The following is a 24,053-nucleotide window of genomic DNA, read 5'->3' as shown; positions in this document are numbered from 1 at the left end:
ACACTTTATTCGAGCAAATACCCGGTATGTACCTGGCAGATACCTGGAATGCGCCGCTCCTCACCTCTGACAAGCCCCGTTGCATTTGCCTTCCCAGCTGGGATCATGCCTGGCTGACGGGCGGCTGATCTGTTAAATGATAATGATTAGGATTTAATAGGCTGCAATGCTTCGCGTGTCTACCAGATGGCATAAATTCATGAATTGTAATGCAGTATATATATATGTACTGTGCAGTATTGCAGCCAGCGGGAATAAAATGCTTCAATCCCTGCCGGAAAATAACTCAATGCACTCGGGCAGAAAACAGTCACAAACCTCAATACATCCGGGTATACCCGAATTCGTGGGACTAGCCGAGCTCGAATAAAGTGTGTCGCCAGTGTAGCGTCATTTGACGACGGAGCTGAGCCGGGGGGGATGGGGGACGGGGAGGTGGGCGCAAGCAGGGGGGAAGCGCAGACAGGGGGCGCAGGGGTCATAGTTTGCGCACCCCTGCTCTACAACTAACTTAGCAACCCTCTCTAAAATGTCTCTCAATTGACAAATAATAACTGAACCCCTTTGTTGGGAGTAGCCATCAGTATCTATATTATGTGCACTTTTCAGTTCGCGTGACATTTTTCATGACTCAGTGGGGTTCGGGAAAATATGCATTGAGGAAAAAAAAGTGTAAGCACAACCTGAAAGGGGAACTTACAGTAAATTATATGAAAAGTACCTTGACCTCAGAACTATTGTTGGGTGGCAGCATCCAGTGCTGATTTTGGATGATCTGTTTTGATATTGCCTGTATTATATAGCATTTTATAAAACACGGTAAATTGCAAGTTCTGTATTCAAACACTTTTTTCCCCACAGGTCAACAAAAAAACAAAAAAAACTACAGTATGCAAGACTGAGTCACAGTCCCATAACATTACTTTGGCATTTCAAAAATAGTTTTATTAAAAGTATTCAATGTTATACAAATGTATATACAGTATCATTTTTTTTTAAATGCACAATTCCATTCATAATCATTCTAAATTAAAACACAAGATTTTATCCTCCTAAATAAGGACGAATGATGCACTTGCTAACGGATAGATCAGCAATATTTTTTATTGCTCCAATGAAAACAGAGTGGCATTACTATAAACTGCTATGGATTTATGATTTTGTTTAAATCTTCCATTATACGTTTAATAGAAAGATTTTGAGGAATGACTGTAGTAACGTTGCATTTCAGGTGTTAGCTATAGTGTCCTTGTCAGCTTGAAAACTAGTACATATTAGTAGCCTCAACAAGAACATCTCCCATACTGAAGTGACGTCACCAGATCGGAGCGGAGAACGGTTCCGATGTTGGTACATGGAGAGCAAGCCGCCGACGACAACTGAAGGAAACCCCAGGCTAAAGCCGTTTCAGGTGGTATAGGACTGTAGATAGAGTACACGATAAACTTGGTGCAGGCAGTATAAGGCTCTGGTCCAAAAGCAACTCACATCCAAAAGCAGCTGTTGGTGCTACAATCAAATTTGCCTCGTGCACAGGTCTCCGTCACCCATTGGTGAACCCGTCTCTCATTGGTGAGCGTCAATCACGTCCCAGCATGTTTTGTCACTTAAGTTACATCATCAGTGATTGATTGGCTGAATGCAGTTGTAGGTTTAAATAGCCTCCGTTGCCCAGAAACGGACAACACAGGTGAAATCAGTGAGCTACATGATGCCATGATCAAATCACTATACAACAAGAGAAGTGTATAGTATGTTTAACAACTATAATTGCTAAATATATTAAATAATGTAGCGCACTTTCCCCCACCCCCTGGGAGATATGGCGGCTACCGTGTGTGTGGTGCATTACCTGTGGCTCACAGGAGGCCTGAGCCTCTGCTGCTGGGTGCCTGATCTGTCTGGTGAAAGCACCTCCCCCTGTGTGGGATCCTACTATTTTGGATAACCCCACCACAGGACCCAGTACAATAATACATACACTGATAATAACAGTTTACTTTATGCATAAGAGAGAGAATACAATGCTATAACTTCCCACTAACTGGGCCTCGCAGGGCCGTAACCCCACAATGTCCTCTAATCAATGTCCACACCTGGTGGGATATATCCCCACAGTACTGAGGGGCCCTTGGGGACCCAACCACCCTGGTGTTCACAAGAGAAACCCACCCAATGTGTGAGACAGCACTGCCCACAACAAACGTGTGTAAAGTTGGTGCACTTGTTGATACCTGCCGGGTACTCCAGGACCCGGTAGCGCCGACAGTGGACAAAGGGACCATCCGGTCCCACGCTGTCGTCGTCAGTCTGCCTCTATGTTGGGTGGTGTCCAGAAGGAGTGTCGCACCGCAATAGTCTCTTACTCTTTCTCTATATGGAGGTCTGGTCCCAGACCACCGGATTGCCAGTTCGCCATCGCGTCCTGGCTGTATCCCTCACACTGGTACTACAGGGGCAGTGTCCTTAACTACTGGACCTGTCTCTGCAGCGACCACAAGCTGAGGGGAGTCAGGGACACAGACGCCCTGCACACACAACCTACCCTATCCTTGTCCCAGCTCCGACTGGCGTGGTCTCTGAAGCACCAAAAGTATCAACATATCTGGCAGGGAACTCTGCAGCCCTATTGGCTGACTGGCCACATGTGGTCCTGTCTCCTTATGCATTAGCTAGTTGCTCTTTCCACATTAGAATAGTGATATCATCATTTGACTCCACTCTGAATATTGTACATTTCTTTGATTCAGTAGTGCACAGTCTTCAGATAATGTTTTATTTTATCAGCCTTGAATTTGTATACAATATATAATAAAAAATGAATAGACAATAACATTCTGTGGCTAACGAAATGCTTATTTGTGTGAGCTTTTGAGATACACTGATCTCTTCTTCCAGTGGTGTTACAATGAATAAAGCAAGCAAGGGTTTTACTTAAAAACAGTGTTTCTTGGAATTTTATCTGTGCTTATCCCTTCCCCGTGTGTAGATGCGATTTATGACACGGTGTTAAATAGTCCCTGAATGTTAGTGATGTAAGAGAGTGTGTGTGTATATGTAAATATAAATGAATGAAGAGCCACAGTGTATACAGCATTCTCCCCCAGCTGCTGAAGGCCTCCTGCCGCGCCTGCTTCCCTCCCTCACTGTCCTGCGCCAGGGTTCTATCTCATTCCAGTGCGCATGCCAACATCAGAGAGAGGCCCTGTGCAGGGCAGTAAGGAAGGCCGGCAGCTTGGGAGGGCCTGGCCCCGGTGGCCGGACAAAGCAGCTGGGCCCGACCTCTGGTTGGGCCCAACTTCGTAGCCCGGCTGCCAGTCCACTCGTTGGTGCCGGGCCCCGGCTCTTCCTAGCTGTGGGCCTCCCTCACTGTCCCTTGCACTAAGCCTCTCTCTAATGCCAATGCATGCCGAAAGCTGGGTCCAGCATTCGGCGCATGCCATCAGTGGCCCAGCACACACCGGGGTCAGAGAGTGGGAGAGAGAGTGTAGGAGAGGCAGGCCCGCAACTGGGGAGAGCTGGGGTCCGGTGGCAACGAGAAGACCGGGAGCCGCGCAGAGACGCTGGCCGGGCCCAAAGCAGCCACCGGACCTGGGACACTTGTCCTGGCTCTCACCCCGTTGGCGGCCCTGCATGCACCCCTTCCAGTCATGTAATTTTACATTAAATCTTACTTTTCTTTTTGAGTGCCCTGGACGTACGTAAAAAAAAGTGAAATCGTATGTTCCAGATAATCAGGATTCCAAGAGTTTGGAAAGAAAATTCACTGGATTTTACGACTACCAATCTGTATTTGTATTTGTATCTGCTTATGATGCTCAGCTACACAAGACTACAGCAATTACATTGTTTACAGACATTAACAATAAACTAAAAAAGATTCTAGGGAATCAAATTCTGAAAAAAAAAATTGAACAGTACCTTCGGGTTTTAAAAATTGTTAATTTTGAAAACCTTAATAGCCTAGAAAGGGCTTGCCCGCAGGGTGAGTATTCTCCTTCTGCAGGGCTTGTTCTCCGGCGTGTTGGCGTATGCTCTCTATCCGGTAACTGGAGTCGGTGGATGAAGACATCACTTCCTCAGCCCTGCTATCACCCGTGTCTTCACTGCTCAGGTCTGCACAGAACAGCTCTGCCAAGTCTCTGCCGAGTCTGCCTGCTTGCTCATGCTCAACGCGTTTCGTGGGTGCTCCTTCCACTTCCTCAGGAGATGGGTGGGAACTCCATCAAGAGTCATTTAAATAGTACAGTATATCCTTTAATCATGGCAGTACGTGATCGGGTTAATCACTACTAATTATGTGAATCAAACGTAACCGTTTGTTGACATCACTGTTGTACAGGAGATGGGGTATATCCCGAGTACATTAAACGAGAATAAAACTAATATAGGGTTAATAAGATTGAATCTAACTAGATGTGAACCTGGCTGTTTCCCTAATAGAAACATTGTAAGGGACAGATGTATATAATTAAAAATAATAATACAAATAATTGTGATTATGACATAAATCCAAATCTAAAAAGAATGGGTGTAGGAGAGCTAAATCACAAACATAATGTAGATACTGTCAGGAGCGTGCCAAATCCCCGCCTCCCGGATGCGTCACACCAACCTCTCGGGCACACGTGTGGCTCCCCTGCCAAGCGCACACGGCCCCAGGCGGACGCACGCCCGTGGCAACGCTCCTCCACCGGTGAGCTGCCGAAACTCACGTGGTACACCTCCCTCACATGCACGTTGTGCGTACGCTGCGCAAATTCTAAGAAGACTCTCAGCAGCTATACCACACCTGAATCACAGGTAACATCCTCCTATCACCTGTCTACTTACTTGTAGTTCACTCCTCCCTCCCCATTAGCTGCCTGTCCCTTCTGAGGGCCACTCAGCCCTCTTCTAGTTGCTGAGCATAGACCCTTCTATGCACCGTGCTCATTTGCAGCCTGAGTACCTGTTTCTGTGGGTATCCACATCTCAGTTGTGACCCTGCTTGTGCCTGGCCGATCTCTTCTTATTCCCCCTGGACCGTGGCTTGTTTAACGGACTTCTACACACTACTCCACGACCACGGCTTACGGACAACGACCATTCTACACTCTCCAACCCCGAACCATACGCAAGTAAACTCTACTCTCTCCACTCTCCTACACGTCCTCGACTCTGCAATCCGGACCTATCCCCGTGGCTTAGGGCAGTGGTTATATATCTTCCCCACCTTAGCCCCACGATCCAGTCCAGGTTGTAATGAGCATCCGTGACAGATACAGAGTAGATGTTGGATAAGGGAGATCTATGAGAATACTGAATTAAGATCACCATATAAACACAAACAAAAAAAGTTATTAAAAAAAAATAGATCAGGACTGTAAAATCTAGAATATATAAGATAATATGCTGTAATGTAATGTAACATTACGTTAATTGCTGGTACATATAAAAAGTAATATTAGAACGAGCTTAAAACATTTTAGCACCCAGGTCAATATCCATGTTCAAGCAATGGGGGGGATAGTGTATTCAGTAGCTTTCTCTCTGTTTAAGTCTTAAAAAGGTGCTCCCCCCCCCCCCTCTGGCATCAAGAACTATGTTCTAAAGACCCATTGGAGTTAAGCCAGCTGGATTTTTATTATGGTGTGTGGGAAAGTCTTTGGAAACACCATAGTTTTGAAAACCAGAGCTGATGTTTCTTTTGTGCTCAAGGAGCCTTATTTTGAGATTCCTTTTGTACAAACAACATATTTATTACAGGGACAGTTTGAACAATCGAATTAGGGTTACAATTGACCGTTTTTTATTTTTTATTCTCATCGAGCACATCTCTGTTTCTCAATAATCAGCACAGCACCACTCCTATGCGTTTTGGGCGGTATCTACCTCATCAGGGATAGTGATACTGTGCTCATACCTGCAATTTATATGGCAGAACTTCTCATTGGTTAATTGAAAATATTATATAATAAAGCGTTAAAAATGATATACATATGGGGCATATATTTATGGAAATATTATGGGCTATAAAAACATACCTACTCTTACATATATATGAATCAACAAAAACTAAACTTGGTTATAAAATTATATACATTCACTTGATGTCCTTACTCTATAATAATGTAGTTATACTGTAAGCACAGAGTAAAATGCAGTGCTTAAATATACTAAAATATAATTATAGTTACTACATTATAGGCAAAGAAAAATAAATACAATAATGTATAATAAATTCTAAATGTCATTACAATTGATATTTAATTAAAAGAATGTTAGAATTATATTTAAAAAGGAAAAATTAAACTCCTAAAATATAAAAAAATCTTTAAAAAAATTAAATTATGACATTAATTTTGATTAAGTACATATATATACGTAACACTGATGGTAAAACTTTTTAGAGGAGAGATTGTATAAGTAGCAGCAAGTTAGGCCATAAATATTGCTTACAGCCTAATTGTTATACACAGAGGGTGGACCCAACATTTTGCAAAATACAGTATGAAAGAAAACAATCACATAAAACATAGTGATAAAAAAACATGAAATATAGTAATAAAATATTTTCACTAAATACTGTATCTCACATCAAAATTATTTTTTTTCCATCAAGGTGAAAGACCTTCACATTTTACATCAATAATCAATTCACTATCCAAAGTGCTATACTGTATTAACCCAAATGTGTAAAAAATGGAACATAGGATTTTTAAATATATCCACTTAATAAAATCAAACAACAAGTCATGGATAAACCCTGAGGAAGATCCCCCTGTGGGATCGAAACGATGGAGTCATGTGCTGTATTTATTACATTCATTTTCATTCACCTGAGTGCTGTCTCCTTTTTGCTGCTATGTGGTAATGTATATATATATATATATATATATATGTATGCTTTAAACACAGCTTTTTATATATATATATATATATATATATATATATATATAAAAAGCTGTGTTTAAAGCAGCATGCATTGGCTAAGAGTTGTTCATGTAATGTGAGCTTGAGATAAAAGGTGGCACTGTGTGCTCATTTGCATGTCATTTCCCAGAATCCCTTGCTGCAGTGGAGGTGCTGTGTGCTGGGTGATAATGGTGAAAGACAGGGTTGCAGACCTGTCTAAGACATGCAAATGAATATACAGGAATATTTACAGTTGCTATATGCTATACTGTGGAGGGTTTTTGTCACTTTTTTTTACCCACCATAACCTTAATAAATGTGGTAATTACCTACTCTTTAATCTCAAATGAGCAAATGCCAGCAACCAACCTCACACTGATGATACCCATCAAGGTTGAAACATGTCTGTGAGTGGGTTTACTGGCTTTGCATCTCCCAAGTCCTTGCTTAAAAGCTGTGTTTAAAGCAGCATGCATTGGCTAAGGGTTGTTCATGTAATGTGAGCTTGAGATATAAGGTGGCACTGTGTGCTCATTTGCATGTCATTTACCAGAATCCCTTGCTGCAGTGGAGGTGCTGTGTGCTGGGTGATAATGGTGAAAGACAGGGTTGCAGACCTGTCTAAGACATGCAAATGAATATACAGGAATATTTACAGTTGCTATATATATATATAGCACACACAATCCCAGCAAGCTCAAACGCCCACACCCACCTAAACTTGACTATATGTAATGTCACATAGAGTGCCACTGGGCTGTGGCAAGTGAATATAACAAAAGAAAGGGGGTGCCCAGTGCTGCATCCAAATGACAAAACATACATGGTAATAATTAAAAGAAATAATGCTTCAGTACTAATAATAATGCTAATACTAATAATAAAATATGTTTTTTTAGTTAGATATTTTGGCCAAAGCATCATAAGCTTGCACACCAAATCGTAAAGTCAAACCATAATAAGTGCAAGTCCTACACTACACTGCATTCTGTTCCCTATACCTCTGTATGAGGGGGAAGAACCATAATATATTCCTTACCTGCAGCAAAATGAGAAGATCCACCATTAAAAAGGGGGAGGTGACGTGAGCACTGGGGGAGGTGCCACAACCTCCATACAACCGATTCCAGTCAAAAATGAATTAGCACACACAAACCCAGCAAGCTCAAATGCCCACACCCACCTAATTTTTAAACATAGTGATAAAAAAACATGAAAATATAGTAATAAAATACTTTCACTAAATACTGTATCTCACATCAAAATTATTTTTTTCCATCAAGGTATAGAAAGACCTTCACATTTTACATCAATAATCAATTCACTATACAAAGTGCTATACTGTATTAACCCAAATGTGTTAAAAATGGAACATAGGATTTTTAAATATATCCACTTAATAAAATCAAACAACAAATCATGGATACAAAGATCAGAGATGGAAGAAGATTTTATATATATATATATATATATATATATATAACAACATGAATAGATAATAACGTTCTGTTGCTAACAAAATGCTTTTATATGTGTGAGCTTTCGAGATACACTGATGTCTTCTTCCGGCGGTGTTACTTGAATAAAGCAAGCAAGGGTTTTACTTTAAAACAGTGCATCTTTGAATGGTATCTGTGACTGAAACCTATCCCTCCCCCCGTGTAGTATGCGATTTATGACTTGAGGTGCTTAATAGTCCCTGAGTGCTAGTGATGTAAGGGTGTGTGTGTATGTATGTATGTATGTATGTATGTATATATAAATTTATAAAGAGCCAACAGTGTATACAGCGCTGTACAAAATGTGTGTGTGGTGTGGGAGTGTATATCAATGGTGTGGGTAGGTGTGGAAATGTAAGAGGGTGTTGCATTACTAAAAGTGTGTGTAGATACCATGTGGTCTCTATTGGTATTTAGGGATGGAATTACATGGAGTATTTGTATGTGTAAGAGACAGCTGTGTGTGCATGCATATAGCGCAGAATGTATAGACATGGCCTATAGCACTCATGGGAAGAGAGTTCTCGTGTCAGTAGTGACTCATGAAACTGCGGTTTCTGTTTAGGCCACCGCTAAGTGTCCCAAACAGTTGCATAAATTTGTATTTGTGCAACCGTTTTTCTTACGGTGTTCTAAGAATACCTTTGAGTATGGCCACCTTCAGATCGTTCATCTTATGATCAGAGTCAAAGAAATGTTCGCCGACAGGATTGTCTCTTGTTCCACGTGTGATGCTGTGGTGATGCAGATTAATTCTCTTGTTTAGCCCTTGTCCCGTTTCACCTATGTAGTAGCAGCCCCCCTGGGCATTTCATGCACATGATGAGGTACATGACATTGTCTGTAGATTGTAAACTCTCCAGGACAGGGATTTCCTCTCCTTTCCTATTTTATGTCTTTGCTGCGCTTATTATTATAATTCTCTGTACTGTATTGTTTTTTTAAAGTGCTGAGTATATGGTCGGCGCTATATAAGATATAAATACATACATATGGTATATACCTTTGAATCTGAGACATTTAGGGTTGCTACCATGAAATTCTTTATACTGTCTGGATACACTATGTAGCATAACCCCATTTCTGATGTTTCGCACGTGTTCCTGAATTTTTTGTTTCAAATATCTTTTGTATGCCATAGATACTAGAGTTTACATGAACATTCTAACAGATACACAACATTAGTAGTATTGCAATTAATGTAATTTTTGATTGAATACTCTATACTAAGAACGTTAGATCTAAATGTCCTGATATTGGGGTGTTTTTTGTTTTTTTTTAGTGATCCCTTATTGTAGATTGACCTAAACAATGAAACAAAACAGCATGTTAAGAAAACACGTGTTTACATCATATACATGGAAAGCCATTCAATATTTTGGCTCCAAATCTTTAAATTAGTTATTATGTAAATATTATTTTGTGCATTATATATGTACATACACACGCACATATGAATATACATAAACACACACAAATACTAAATAGAAAAAAACAACCCAAACAGAAAACATATCTAGTGATTACAGTGTTTTAATTTGCATATACGACATTTGTTACAAGGCAAATTGTCCACAGGTTTCAATGAGCCCCAAAAACATTTTTTCTATCATTTCTGATTTCAATTCACTTGGTGAGATATAGTTTTTGATGTTCTTAGTTTTACGTAAAACTAACCTAGGGACTATAGGAAGTTGAGAGCCCAGTATTGGGTCAAATTTTAATATGTGTCCGTTCTATTTTTTTTTTTTTACTTACATTTTTATTAGTCGTTTTGCAGGATTTGGGGGGCGGGATACATAAAAGAAAAAGGTGTCGGTACATATAATTGGGGGAAATCGCAAGGGGGGAGGAGTTAGGGAAGAGGGAGGGATACAGCATTTGTACATATACAATATGTTAAACATCAGTTTTAATATAGTATAGATCACAACGCTCTGAATATTTTAATCTAAATATGGAGATATACCAGCATGTCGGAACCAAAGGGCCCAAGTCAGCGAGAACTTTGAGGTGGAACCATTTAGATAGGCAGAGTGTTTTTACATGTACACTATACAGGTATGCCAAATTGTATTTTTTATTTGAGGGACTAAGGAGGAAGGGGCAGGTTGTTTCCAATTCTTAACAATAGTGCACCTAGTGGCATTTAAAATTTGGGAACGGATTTTAGCTTCCTTGTTATTTTGGTTATCTATAGGTTTCCCTAACAATATAGGGTGGACCATGAGGAATATTGATTCCCAAAAATCTATATATTAAGGCAAACACTTCCCTCCATAGTGGTTGAATTTTACAGCATGACCAGAATATATGTAGCATACTAGCCAGATCCCCGCAATTACGCACGATGGGAAGACAACTGGGAGAAAAAAAATGTAATCTGGTAAGACTCATATACCATCTGTATATTAGTTTGTAAATATTCTCCTTGATCACAACCCGAGTTTTTGGAGGTGGCCTCCCATACTGTATATCTTTCCATTTGTCCAAGTCCAAATTGGTGTTCAGATCTTTCTCCCAGAAGATCATATATTTATCGAGTGTTTGGTTACTTTAAATGGGAAACAGACTATGGAGATAGTGTCATTTATAAGGGATTGGTGTAAGCACCAATCCTCGAACAGTGACAGATCATGGGATGAATTTGATTTGAAGATAGATTGAATATAGTGCCTGATCTGGAGAAACCTGAAAAATTCACTGGAGGAAATATCATGAGAAGATTGTAATGAAGCAAAAGAGGGGACCTCCCCATGGATAAGAATATCGTTGACTCTTAAAAATCCTTGAGTCCAGGGGTTGGTTTGTTATATAGAAAGGGACAAGTCCATAAAGAAAGGTTGTATATGAGAAGGAAGGTTAGTTAACAGAAACCTGGATTTAAGAGTGTCCCAGAGATTACAGGAAAAATATATTACTGGATTTTTATAGATCTCAGCTGGTCTAGATTTTTTGTTAAGCCAAATGAAATTCTTAATTTCAATTGGAAAGCAAATCAAAATGTCTAGCTCTACCCATCGCTTGTCTGCTGGATTTGCATGCCAACTTATTAGTTGCCCAAATTGAGCCGCTCTATAATATTTTTGTAATTTCGAGAGAGCTAGGCCTCCTGGTTTGGATTTATAGAAAATATCTTGCGGACTCTGGGGCGTCTATTTTGCCAAACAAATTTCAATATTTTCTTTTGCTTATTGTCTAAATCTTTCTGACCGATTTTTTACTGGGAGATAGAAATGTCTAGATAGGATAATCATTTTAATAGTTGCTATTCTCCCAAATAAAAAGATTATATATGGGTTCCAGGTGGCCATATCTTTTGTTATCTAGTTGAAAAAAGGTTTAAAATGTGTAGTGTATGATATAGAGTAATCCTTAGTTATTTGGATGCCTAGATATTAAATATGGATTGGATTCCATTTGAAATCAAAATTAAGGTGGCGTAATTTTACCATTTCTTTAGGGAGAATTATACAAGGGGCAAAGGATTTAGTATTATTAATTTTGTATCCCGAGAGGGAAGTAAATTCCGATAGAGTATATAAAAAAAAAAAGATTAGGAAGCGAGGCAAAAAGAGCTATCATGAACTCCTCCTTTTCAATAAAAAATACCAGTAATGTTGGAATTTATTCTTTTCCCGAAAGGCTACTGGTTCTATGGTGAAGGCAAACAGCAAAGGAGACAACAGGGAACCCAGTCTGATTCCATATAATATTGGGAAAGGGTCAGACAAGGTCAGACAAAGCAAGAGGGAGGGATATACTGTTTGTTTTGCCACATGTACTGTATAAGATTCACCATCCTTCTTGTATTGTTAAGTGCTTTGTCTGACCAAGACAAAACCCACTTGATCCGGCTGAATTAGTCTAGGGAGAATATTATTCAATCTGGTGGCCAAAATGTTTGATATATTTTTAGATCTGTATTTAATAAGGAAATGGGTCTGTAACTAGAACACATCAGAGGATCTTTTCCCTCTTTGGGAATTACGAATGGAGCTGCTCGTAACATGTCTCTAGGTGGAGCAAGGCCAAGCAGCATTTCAATAAATATCTTAAGTATGGGAGGAGTATTGTGGAAATTTTTTTTATAGTTAAGGTTAGAAAATTCATCTGGGCCAGGGGCTCTCCCATTTTTCATTGATTTGATTGCTTCCTGACTTTCAAGTGACTCTATAGCTTTTTTTTTTTCAAGAGTTGTTATATCGTTAGTGTAAGTGTGGGGAGTCGGCATCCTGCTAAAAAAAAAAATAGCATTTTTTTTTTGTGCTCTTATTTTTAGCGGAGTCCCCCACTGGGCCAGGTAGATTGTATAAGGATGCATAGTATTCTCTACATGCTTTATAAATAATTTTAGGGTTATGTGATAGACCTTTTTTGGTGTATATATATACTATGTATTTTGATCTTTGCTTGTTTTTGTTTTAGCTTGCATGCAAGCATTCTGCTGTATCTGCCTTATTGCTTTTTTCGTAATGCTTTCTCTGCATTTTGTTACTAACAAAAGATTAATTTGGCCTCTTACTGAGATTATTTGTCTATAATTTTTCCTGGAAGGATTTATTTTGTGGATAGATTCTAATTCTGTCAATTTTTGTGTTAATATATTAATTTGTTTTTCTCAAAAAGCCAGCGCAATCAGCCTGCCTCTAATCACTGGCAACAAGCTAAAAGACACTGCACCACTTCGATTTATTTGCAGCAAAAAAAACGGGAAAAAAATTACATTGACATATTTCGCTCCAAGGAGCTTTACATTTTCTTAAAACGCCTTGGTGCGAAACATAATGTAATTTTCTCCCGTTTTTTTTTATGCTTCAAATAAATCGTTTTTTCACCCTCTTCACTGTCTCATACGAAGTGGTGCAGTGTTTTTTGGCTTGTTGACAGTTTTTTTTATCTTGATATTGCTTATCTCCAACATTTTGCACACTAGAGATTGCACTGGGCAAGTGAAGACTCCTGTTCCAAGTGGCTTACACCAGGAGAGGACATTCATTCATCTGTGAGTACTTTTCCAAGCTTTGGATTGTCTTGATACTAGGAGGTTGCCCTTGGATATTGGGGCATGCAATGTATTTTGCCTATTACACTCTGCAATGAGTGGGATCCTCCACAAGATTAATGCTCTAGAATGGACGTATCATAGATTTGCCTAGTGTGTATCTTATATTGCATATATCTCTAATTCTGAGTGAACATATTGGAAGCATTCTCTATCCTCAAGTGTTTTTCTCATTTAATTAGTGCATCCCATACCTTTCAGCCCCATTTCTCCCTGCTGGGAGTTTCTATTGCCTCTAATCACTGATTTATGTGCCTTCCAAAGGGTAAAAGAGGACACCTCTGGGGAGTTATTTAATTCAAAATATTTGGGTAAGCTCTTCCTCCATTAGTTGAAGAGTTTGTGGGTTCGTCAGTAAAGATATACGTTTAAAGACCACAATTTGATTTTATTTTTGGTTGTAAGACCCTCCAGCTTAGATAGAAGTGTAGAAGGACGTGACCAACCAGAGAGGACAATAGTTGCTGAGGCGATATTGTCACGGACTTGCTGATTGATAAAAATATAGCCAATATGCGAATAACTGTTGTGGGGATGCGAGTAGAAAGAAAAATCTTTCACATTGACATTCATTAATCTCCAAAAGTCTACAAGCATCAATTCTTTTGACATGGAAACAAGTCCACGAGTAGAAGAGACTATCCTTTATGGGGTGGAAGGCTGGGGGATTTATTTAAATTTGGATCTAGAATTGCATTTATATCTCCAGCTAGAAAAAGGAAACCTTTCTGAACAGATTCTACTAAATTTGTTAACTTGTGGAAAAAAAGACTGTTTTCATGTGTCAGTTCTTTTTAATTACTTTCTGTACCTAATATGGTGAATTATTAAAATTGGTAGTAAAAGGAACCATTAGACAATTGTCCTGAGAACTGGATTTACATTCACTTTTATCTTTAACCCCAATAAGATCATTTCTAGTTAAGCTACCGTATATGCTTTCTCAAATAGCAAATCTTTAGCATGGATGCTCCCGGAAGAAGCCTTTTTGGCGAAACGGCCGTAGGAGCAGAGCTGTGACAGCACCCCTCCATCCTGTGACCCGTGTGCCTTACCATACTGCGTGAGACTTTCCTCCATTTTACTGCTGATGTCCCACTGCAAGACTTTGGTCTTTATCATCTGATTCTCCTGCTGCCTGACTGAGTAACGCTGGTATCTATCACTGGATTTCCTCAGTGCTTTGTGCACACCACACACAGCAGTGCTCTATGTCCCTGTGTTATTCACACACCACCACTGCTCATTATTTTTGAGCTCTGTATCTCAGGGGACTTTATATGAGCGCTGCCAGTGCACTTTATAGATCTACCACTGCTGCTACTTATCTTACATGTGCAGCTCAATTTGGGCATCACTTTATTCAGCTGATTTACAGCACATTTAAGGGTCACAACCTTATGTATTTCTAGCTATGTGCCTAACTATCTCTCATCATCATTAAGAGGTTTATGTATATTTACTACAATATATATCCAATCTTTTCTTGTGGTCTGCATCTACTTACCATTTATATTCATTGCTACTCTTGTTCTGGATCGGCCGATCTCAGTAAACATTACTTGGGGAGAAATATTTTTCCCCTAGTTCTGTTATGTTATATTTGTAATGATATATTGTTACCCTGCTTTGGCTCTTATCAGACCAATTGTACCTCTTTCATGTTTTTACGTTGTGTCGCATAGCGATCTGACATGTGATTTGTGTGGGTCTGTCTTTTGTGTTTTTTATACTCTTTGTTAATAAAGTCCATTTCTATTTTTCATAATTCAGCATTTGAGTGCACCTTTTTGACCCTACTCTCCCTCCTTTTTAGTCATATTATTCCTTTGGGTCGGTAGCACCACCAGAGGGTTACCTTTTACCTTGACCTCTGGTTAACTGATTATTTAAGCACACAAGGGTGATTTGATTGCGGCATCTATTGTGTGTTCCATATATATATATACACACACACACACACACACACACACACACACACACACACACACACACACACACACAGTTAGGTCCGGAAATAATTGGACACTGATACAAGTTTTGTTATTTCGGCTGTGTACCAAAACAAATTCAAGTTACAGTTAAATAATGAATATGGGCTTAAAGTGCAGTCTATCAGCTTTAACTTGAGGGTATTCACATACAAATTGGAGAAGGGGTTTAGGAATTACGGGCCTCATGCAGTAAGCGCCGATAAGGCTTTTATCGGCATTTTCCCGCCAAAATTGGATATGAGATTCAGTAAGCGCTGATAAGTGCTCAAAATTGGCAGTTTTTCTTGGCGAAATTTTTTTATCGGCATGCGGCTGCCGATAAGCCACTTATCGGGACTTTTCGGCCCTTTTTGAAATCGGCTGTATTCAAGTAGCCCCGATCAGCTTTTCGGTGCTGACCGGCACTCAGAAATGGAGATTTCATCGGCAATTGGTCCCGCCAACTAAAATTGGCAAGTTGGAGGGGAGAACGATCGGCAAGGTTGCCGGGACAGCACTTAGAAAAAAAACCTAATTTCTACATCAATGGAGTCAATGGAGCGGGGACTTATAACATTATAGTATTGTTTACGTTCTATTGCTCATAATACAAATGTGCTTGGCATTACAGTGTCGAGGTCATTCACTTCATCGTGTCACCCCTTACGTTTATTATTTGCATAACATTGTACTTTTATATGTTATGATGATTTGCGTGTCACATTACTCTTCATGTTATGATGTGTCAAGGGAAAATCCTATACTAAACTCTTAAAGGAGCAGCTCACATCATATCCAACATGTAACTTAAGTGTGCTTCAATTTATTATATGATGTAACACATTTCACACATCTAACACAACCAGCATATAGTAATGTTGCTATACATTAGAGAATGGTTTGAATGTGTAACGCATGATCAAACGTAAATGAAGCTTTTTGTTTTCATGTTTACATGTACTTTGTGACCTCCCTCTTTTGATGACGGCCGCAATTGGACACTCAATCACATTGCATGTTTACATTGTACACGAAGCATTACAATAACTTCATGCTAACTTATACACAAATGTAGAAAAGTTACAAATTTTTACACGATTGAAACTGAATCAATAGCAACTATCCTGATGCCATTAAATGATGCATATGCACAATAGAATTACTTCATGTGAACATGTGACAATAACATGCCAAATTAGACATGTTGCAACGAAGTTTTTCAAGGTCAATGTAATGGTTGTATACTAATTAGATGACTGAATGTTGCGTTCAGAAGTGGAACATGCATTACACAATCCACAAATACTTCCCAATAAATGCTTGTACAAAGCTTAACGTTACATCAATCTTAAATATCATGATTGCCTAATGAACACACATAAATAATACTTGTAATTGCAAATGGATACACGTTGGGAGTGAACTACTTGGATATGTTAATGTAACACCTTGCACTTTAGCAAGTCACCTGACATCACATACTGTAGGTATTTAAAGGAGGACAATTACCTGCGCATTCACAGCTACAGACCTGAAAATGATGCGAATGTTTATGAGACGGAGGAACATTCTATTGCACGAGAGGCTTGCTGATGGAGAGGATGTCATAGGCGAAGGAAGGGACAGGGACAGAGGCAGGGACAGGCACGCGGACAGGAGAGGTCGAGGGCAAGGAGATGAGAGAAGAGAGAGGAGAGAAGTTGTGGCTCGTCCTTGTTTGTACAGGGAGAGAACCCTGTTAGATGGGATGAGTGAGGAGGAGATTGTAAGTCGCTATTGTTTGAGTTCAGCAGCAATCTTAGCTCTTTATGAAGAGATACGGGGAGATTTAGATTTTGTGACAGCCAGAGATCGTGCAGTCCCTGGGCTTGTTAAAATGCTATGCTCATTACATTATCTTGCTTCCGCGTCATTCAAGACAACTGTGAGCATAGTGGGCGGGGTCTCGCAATCTACATTCTCGCGGGCCTTTACCCAGTTTCTATGTGCACTGAATAGACGCGCTAGGAATTATATTCATTTTCCTACAGAGCACACAGAGTGGCTGGAAGTCAGGAATGGCTTTTACACCATAGCCGGGATACCATGTGTGATGGGTGCAATCGATTGCACCCATGTTGCTTTGATCCCGCCTAGTCAGAGTGAGCATGCTTACCGCAACCGTAAGCACTACCATTCCCTAAATGTACAGGTGGTATGCGATGCCACGATGAAGATTATGCATGTGGTAGCCAAATTCCCTGGTTCCAGTCACGATTCCTCTATCCTGAGAAACTCATCAGTCTTCCATGCTTTCGAAGGCTATTTTGGACCTGGTTGGCTGGTGGGTGAGTACATATGATGATGTGTAAAAATGAACTATTGTTTTTCTAATAAATGTTGTATGTTATAATGTTAACACTAATTGTTTCATATGTGTGCACCATGGATTATAGGTGACTCACGATACGGAATTAGGCCGTGGCTGTTGACCCCAGTGCCAAACCCTCAAAGTGAAGCAGAGGAGAGGTACAATGTTGCCCATATATCTATGCGATCCGTCATAGAGAGGACATTTGGGCTTCTCAAAACATGATTTAGGTGTCTCGATAGAACTGGTGGGGCACTTCAATATAAGCCTGCTAAAGTGTCTGATATTATAATTGCATGTTGCATTTTGCACAATGTGGCACTCAGAAATAATGTTCAAACAGACATACGTCAGGGTTTGGAGGAGGAGCATCCCGTCAATTTACCAGCTGACACACAGCAAACAGCCAGTGGTGTTGAGACACGTCTGAATGTCATAAACACATTTTTTTCATGTAAGCAAATACATATATGTTCATAGTACTACATAGATGTATTCATTCTTTGTTATGATAAATACATTTGACCAAATACCATTCACTAGGAAACAGATGAATATGGTTCGCACACCTTTCTCTTCTCTGCTGTGTGGACAAATGCATGTGGCCCCGGTATCTCATTCATCCACAGGTTGTATTATACTTCTTATCAATAACAGTTGTTGTGTGTACGTGAAGAAAAATTGTGTACTAAAGTTATACTTTATGTACATGCTCTTTTTGGTTATGCATACACAATAAACCTACTATGTCCATAGTCATTAGTTAGAGCAGTATGGTTACATACAATGTTATTTGTGCAGTGTGACACAATGATGTGTACACCAGTGTGTCTTTCATATCATATTTAACGAATTCTACATGGTGTTTCATATGTAAAACAAAATGGTACATTTTGTGTGTTGATTACCTTAATGAACATGTCATGACAATGATTTATATTCATTCATGTTTTCTTTTTCAAGGTATATCACTTCAATGACTACTCATGGTATGTATTTCAATTCACATCTGTCATAAGATGTGCCAACCTCGATACAGGTATAGTTACAGGATGTATAAACAGAACGTATTGAAAAATGTTACTATTGAAACATGTCGTTTCTGTATAGTGTACGTGCGTTTAGGTACACTTGGTGGTTAATGTGCAGTGTATGTTAAAATCATTAGGGACATTAATTAACACGTAATGTATCAAACTTTACAAATTTCATTCATTTAATATAGGGGTGGGGGGAGAGAAGGTGGTAAACCCTGCTCAACTATTGATTATGTGAGGACAACATCCACTGATGCACATGATTGATCTTAACACTCAATGCATGTTTGCCTGAAAACACACCAATGTTTTCTACATCATTTACATTGCAAAGTATGTGACTAGTTGTTGTATCACTGCATCTTCATGTTGATTACTACATTGTCATATGTGTATGTATAAGTCAATGTGTGTTGATTTGACGTACATGTTACATGTGTCAAAATGTTAACACCATTCCAAATTATAGTTATTTGTATTCTCAACTTTTCCAAATTCATTCGACACAATGACAATGTTGTTAATATAATTTTAATTTCATTCACGTTAGTTATTCATAATGATCATGATCCTTTACAACTAATGTCAACATATGAACGTAAATGTCGTGGACATTTGCATATGCACACATTTCAGCAACAGTTTTTGTGTTTGTAGCAGTTTTTGTGTGATGCATGATTTTCTACGTCAAATAATATGAACAAACATACTAATGTTGATTGTATCATTGGACTCACTTCACTATGTATGTGTTTAACGTTTACTAAAAACACTAATCTATAGTTAGTCGTGAGAATCAAATTTACACACAAATGTTAAACTTTTCATGATCTTTAACTAACATTCATCAGCTCATGCATGTTAGGTTAGCACTACAACTTAGGTTAAAAATAAATTTTCACACCACTAAACACTTTCTATAACCTCCCTATTGTTATTGTGTACGTTCAGATAGAATGTCTACGAGTTGTTATGTAGCATTTACATTCTTTGTCAAGTCACACGTCAGATTATACAATATAGTAGAAAAAATTGTTTGCTGAGTGTGAATGTTGGTTGCATATATCACAGAGCAAGACATATAATGTTAGTAGAAAATAATAAAAAAAAAATTAAATTTCTACATTCAGTGCTTAGCAACATCATTATGTTAATTAAGTAAATATTGGCATAACATGATAACATTATGTATTTATTGTTAATCTGCGCACCAAGCATTGAAAGCATTGTTACATATGTATTATAATAGTTGTTCGGTCGTCGTCACAATCATGTAATATAACGATTGGCTCATCTGAAATCATACATTGTTCCCATGTATTCATCCGCGACATCTGTGAAATACAGCAAACACATGATGTTCAAAGATGGCAAATTTATATGTCTCAGCATGACAACGCGTAACACATCTCTATATGATTGTGGATATTCACGCATATGTAATGATATGTTGAAAGAGCAAGGTTAAAACCACAGATACTGAACTGTCATTATTATAATTGCGTTGCTGGCATTACTACGGAAATGATTTTTCCGGTGCCTGTATACATAATAATTTGCACGCACAACGTGTGTTGCGTGCGCACTTCACGATTGTGTGGACTAAGTCTTAGCGCATGCGCTAAACGATGTGAACGCTTTGCGTTCTATACATGTCCCTCCATGGTGCTGCTAGCAGTAAGCATATCATGGCTGGAAGTTATGATATGGAAGCGAAACTAATTCACTTTTACACACGTACATATCTAAACTTTTTAAACGGACATGTGTCCATGGAAACAACGGACGATCAGCCAATGATCGAACAAAATACGTGTGACGTCATGTTAAGGCACCGTGAAATGCACGCAAACACTTCTCCCACTGAATTAACATTGTCCTCCAGCGCTGTGCACGCTCCGCCCCACCAACGCGCGCGCATGACACACTGCACTGACCGTAAAAATAAGCTACGGGCACAGCCAATACGGTTTAAGGCGCGCACGTCGGTTGGGGGCGGGGCTTGCATCCGTAAACCTTTTTAAGGACGCCTTGGGACATGACACCGGTCCCACGTCATATGTGGGCGACACTTTGTTTTTCTGTGTTGCATGCTAAACTATGAGGTGTTTGTGTGTTACAGTTAGTGTAACATGTTGAAATGATACTTTAAAAGTGATAATAATCTAGGTTTTGTGAGTCCGTCAACAATGTGTAGTAATGCTTCGTCATTTGTTATAAGAAATGTTTTAGTGCACGCTACATGTAAGCCTGTCTGCAATGTTACACTGTATCCACACATTTGGCTAACAAATGGTGTATATTAAAAATGTACACATATATAATGTGAGTAAAGGCATAACGATTTTTATATTTACCATTCTTGTAGAAGTCAAAACTGGTTTGGCTGCAACTGCTCGCTCCAGGAAGGCACAACAGTATCATCCATGGTTGAGGCAACCGTTGAATCCTGAATCACACACATCTCCATGAGGCGGTCATATGGATCTGCAGTGGCTTCTTCAAACAAGACGTCCGGAGGTACTGCACCGACACACTTTATTCGAGCAAATACCCAGTATGTACCTGGCAGATACCTGGAATGCGCCGCTCCTCACCTCTGACAAGCCCCGTTGCGTTTGCCTTCCCAGCCTGGGTTCATGCCTGGCTGACGGGCGGCTGATCTGTTAAATGATAATGATTAGGATTTAATAGGCTGCAATGCTTCGCGTGTCTACCAGATGGCATAAATTCATGAATTGTAATGCAGTATATATATATATATATATATATATATATATATACTGTGCAGTATTGCAGCCAGCGGGAATAAAATGCTTCAATCCCTGCTTGGAAAATACCTCAATGCACTCGGGCAGAAAACAGTCACAAACCTCAATACACCTGGGTATACCCGAATTCGTGGGACTAGCCGAGCTCGAATAAAGTGTGTCGCCAGTGTACGTACAGTTCTTGGTTGTTTTCCCATCCAAATTGGTATTGGCCATATAAGTTTGGATACATATCATAGTAGTTATGTGCATCTTGCATGTTGTCTTGATGAATGGAGGGTGCAGGTATAGCAGCAGACGCGACAGTCGGTGCGGCTTCATTGTAACTGGTATTAGGCAAAAATATGCTATTTAACAGAAGATATGTTCCATGTTCCATGGTAATTTTAAATGATGGCGCAACATGCCAACATCCATATCGTTGATCTAGCCGATCATGGACACGCTCAAAACATTCATTTGCTGATAAAGTGAATCGTACCGAAGTTTTAAAATTAGATTGTCTGGCTGGTTCTTTGTAGTATGGATATTTCTTTTGGATCAATTCATATATTTGGCCCACAGTTGCCCTCTTCTCATCTGTTGATTCGATTGCTTCTGAAATCATAAATTTGTATGATTTACGTGGATGGCTGTGCAATGTGGAAGCTTCTGCCATTTCTTCTCTGTAGAACTGTACAGTGTCTAAGTTGAGCGCATACGGATGTCTGCTGAATGTGAGAATAGTTACATGTTATCTTCGTGGTTTCTTTCAAGGTTACAATATAACCTCACTGTTATACGCCTATGTGTTCTCCTACTATAAATGTAGCGCAGGTTAGAACTGGACGACACTACATCACCAGCACTCAAAAATTTTTTAGTTGATAGTATAAATTTTATTTTAACACACAATTATTTTCAGTTTGATTCACAATTTTATTTGCAGACCTGTGGAACGGCAATGGGCACAAGGTTTGCCCCAAGTTATGCGAACTTATTCATGGACAGTTGGGAGATAGATTATATTTGGAACAACTGTCCATTTGGGGCACACCTTGTGCTCTGGCGCCGTTTCATAGATGATATCATTTTTGTATGGTCAGGTAGCCAGGAACAATTAGAGTTGTTCTTTGAATATCTTAACTCCAACGATAGGGATCTAAAGTTTACTTTTAATTATAATAAGGAGCATATAGAATTTTTGGATCTCAGCATATACATCTCGGATAACCAAATAGAAACAAAAACTTATTTCAAGCCAGTGCAGGCCAATAATTACCTTAGGGCAGACAGCCAGCACAATCCAAGTTGGATCCGGAATATCCCTAGGGGTCAGCTCACCCGCCTGAAGCGCAACTGTTCCAATTCTGGGGTGTATGCGCTCCAGGCGGTTAAGCTGAAGGACAAATTTAGAGACAGAGGGTATCCGGATGAACTTCTTGAGGAAGCGTCTGTACAGGTAGATAAAATTGAACGTAACACACTGTTAGAATATAAAAATAAAAAACCATTGGAACCTACCAATGAAGTGGCCTTCGTCACCCAGTACAATGAGATGGCGCCAAGAATTAGATCTATTTTTAATAAACATTGGCCGTTGCTCCTGTGTGATGATGTACTATCTAAATGCCTCCCAGAGAAACCCAAAATTATTTTTACAAAAGCAGCAAATTTAAAAACACGTCTAGCTCCTAGTTGCCCTCTTGACAATGCTAAAGTAATGAAAGCTAGTAAAAATAAGGGCTTTTTTACATGTGCAAACTGTACAGCCTGTACTTTCAGCAACAACATGAAAACATTTAAATCTAATGTAACAGATAAAATTTACAATATAAAAACATTTATCAACTGCCACTCCACCTTTGTGATTTATTTATTGCAGTGCCCGTGTGGCTTACAATACGTGGGCAGGACAGGCAGGTGCTATCAAAGAAGAATATATGAGCACATCTATAATATTAGACGAGGTTTAGCCACACACAGTGTTTCGCACCATTTCAGCGTGCATCATAACAAAAGTCCTGCTGGGCTGAAATGTCAGGCAATAGAAAGCACACAAGCGCATTGGAGAGGGGGAGATCAGCTACAACAGATCAGTAGGCGTGAATCCTACTGGATCTACGAGCTGAAAACCCTGTCCCCAAATGAACTAAACATAGACTTTGACCTAGGTGTCTTTCTTAAATAACAGTTTTATATACATTCATAAGAACATCAAGGGTTTTAACTTATGAGTATTTATTTAAAGTTTTCATTAACCTTGAAGTTTGAGAGTGTCTATTACTTATTTTAAAAAATTTAAAATTTATTATTTTTTAATGGTTCATACACCTAATAAGCATTTTTAACAATTTGGATTTTTAATAGTTATTAATAACTTAATAAAGTATTTTTAATATTCGTTTTAGTTATAAGACATCCTTAACTGCATCTTAGATTATAAAAGTATGTAGTTTCCGGTGCAAGCTTTTCAACATGA

General features: G+C 39.2%; 1 protein-coding gene across 10 annotated transcripts in view; it reads right to left on the bottom strand.

The window, feature by feature from the left end:
* GTF2A1L (general transcription factor IIA subunit 1 like) overlaps positions 1 to 24,053 on the bottom strand; it is a 409,851-nt gene that overhangs the window by 142,968 nt on the left and 242,830 nt on the right. The window lies entirely within an intron of this gene.

This window comes from Ascaphus truei, chromosome 4 (genome assembly GCF_040206685.1).
Source record: "Ascaphus truei isolate aAscTru1 chromosome 4, aAscTru1.hap1, whole genome shotgun sequence".
Lineage (NCBI taxonomy): Eukaryota > Metazoa > Chordata > Amphibia > Anura > Ascaphidae > Ascaphus > Ascaphus truei.
The sequence above is the reverse complement of the archived record's forward strand: the minus strand, read 5'-3'. Positions and strand labels throughout refer to the sequence as shown.